Source organism: Macrobrachium rosenbergii, chromosome 46 (genome assembly GCF_040412425.1).
Source record: "Macrobrachium rosenbergii isolate ZJJX-2024 chromosome 46, ASM4041242v1, whole genome shotgun sequence".
Classification (NCBI taxonomy): Eukaryota; Metazoa; Arthropoda; class Malacostraca; order Decapoda; family Palaemonidae; genus Macrobrachium; species Macrobrachium rosenbergii.
In genome coordinates, this window is record NC_089786.1 from 2,332,501 (window position 1) to 2,335,000 (window position 2,500).

General features: G+C 38.8%; 1 protein-coding gene across 3 annotated transcripts in view; it reads left to right on the plus strand.

The window, feature by feature from the left end:
* LOC136830143 (leucine-rich repeat-containing protein 24-like) overlaps positions 1 to 2,500 on the plus strand; it is a 668,646-nt gene that overhangs the window by 609,375 nt on the left and 56,771 nt on the right. The window lies entirely within an intron of this gene.

Here is a 2,500-nt window from a genome sequence, read left to right on the forward strand (position 1 = left end):
ATATATATATATATATATATATATATATATATATATATATATATATATATATATATATATATATATATATATCACACACACACACACATGTGAATATATAGTATCGGCTATTTGGAAGAATTTTGTCGCCACTATCGGCTATTTGGATGAATTTTGTCGCCAGTATCGGCTATTTAGAAGAATTTTGTCGCAGCATCGGCTATTTGGATGAATTTTTTCGCCAGTATCGGCTATTTGAATTAATTTTGTCGCCAGTATCGACTATTTGGAAGAATTTTGTCGCCAGTATCGACTATTTGGAAGAATTTTGTCGCCAGTATCGACTATTTGGAAGAATTTTGTCGCCAGTATCGACTATTTGGAAGAATTTTGTCGCCAGTATCGACTATTTGGAAGAATTTTGTCGCCAGTATCGACTATTTGGAAGAATTTTGTCGCCAGTATCCGCTGTTTGGAAGAATTTTGTCGCAGTATCGGCTATCTGAATGAATTTTGTCACAGTATTGGCTATCTGAATGAATTTTTTCGCTAGTATCAGCTATTTGGATGAATTTTGTAGCCAGTATCGGCTATTTGGAAGAATTTTGTCGCCACTATCGGCTATTTGGATGAATTTTGTCGCCAGTATTGGCTATTTGGACGAATTATCGCCAGTATCGGCTATTTGGAAGAAATTTTTTTGCCAGTTTCGCTATTTGGAAGAATTTTGTCGTTAGCCTCGGCTGTTAGGAAGAATGTTGCCGGCAGCATCGGCTATTTGGCGAAATTTGTCACTAATATCGGCTATTTGGTCGAAATTTTTTGCCAGTATCGCTATTTATGTCGAAATTTGTCGCCAGCATCGGCTATTTGGTCGAAATTTGTCGCTAGCATCGGTTATTTGGTCGAAATTTGTAGCCACCATCGGCTATTTGGTCGAAATTTGTCACTATCATCGGCTATTTGGTCGAAATTTGTCGGCAGTATCGGCTGTTTGGTCGAAATTTGTCGCCATCATCGGCTATTTGGTTGAAACTTTCGCCAGTATCGGCTATTTGGTCGAATTTTGTCGCCAGCATCGGCTATTTGGTCGAAATTTTCGCCAGCATCGGCTATGTGGTCGAAATTTGTCACTAGTATGGGCTGTTAGGAAGAATGTTTTCGACAGCATCGGCTATTTGGTCGAAACTTGTCGCCAGCATCTGCTATTTGGTCGAAATTTATTTTGAAATGGCGCCGTTTTTCCAAGAGTGTCGCTGCCATGAACTCCGAAAGACCACCTGGAGCGACAGAAAGCGACGGGAACAAGGGCTGGCGGACCTAAATTGACATTCGAGAACACTAATTAGTATAAATGATAATTCCGGCAGTTTCCCCTAAGCTGATTTGATCATTACCTTAATGTACCGGCGCGTTCATTACTGTTGCTGTATCGCGAACGGAAAACCGCCAGGCTTCAGCCGTTTGTTACTGATAATCGCGAACGGAAAACCGCCAGGCTTCCCACGTTCTTTACTGGTAATCGCGAACGGAAAACCGCCAGACTTCCGTTGTTTATGCTGACAATCGCGAACAGAAAACCGCCAGGCTTCCCACGTTCTTTACTGATAACCGCGAACGGAAAACCGCCAGGCTTCCGACGTTCTTTACTGGTAGTTGCGAACGGAAAACCGTTAGGTTCCGTTCCGTGAAATGAGAGTGTTGCCAGTTAATGCGCTGTTATTTTTCCAGTCCTGTATCCGTTTTCTTAAGCATAATAACCTTCCATTGATTACTCTGAGAGAGAGAGAGAGAGAGAGAGAGAGAGAGAGAGAGAGAGAGAGAGAGAGAGAGAGAGAGAGAGAGAGAGATATCACTCATATACAATTTAGCATCGCATCTCATAGAGAGAGAGAGAGAGAGAGAGAGAGAGAGAGAGAGAGAGAGAGAGCATACGTTCACAATTTAGCTTGGCACCTCTTAGCTCGATTGCCAGAGAGAGAGAGAGAGAGAGAGAGAGAGAGAGGAGGGAGGTTTGGGGTGTGTGTGTGTCCTCCCCTCCCACTCCCCTCCACCTCCCTCCTCCCCTCCCCCTCCCCAACATATTTATCATAAAAGCTTAAATATCGCGTAATGGATTTCGTTGTCCTAACTTGAAAAATATGAATATCATTAAAAAGTGATTTGTGCATTTGCAGGCCGACTCTCGCCATGAGTCATTACGGCCTAAATCTCACGCAAAAAGACGAATTATTATTATTATTATTATTATTATTATTATTATTATTATTATTATTATTATTATTATTATTATTATTATTAATGAAAGCAATAACCTCCCAATAATATCAGTATCTTCATTGACACAATAATAATAATAATAATAATAATAATAATAATAATATTATTATTATTATTATTATTATTATTATTATTATTATTATTATTAATGATAACAATATTTATTGGCCTTAACAATCATGAATACAACCTTGAAAACTGTAATATCAATAAAACAACAATTTCACTATTATTATTATTA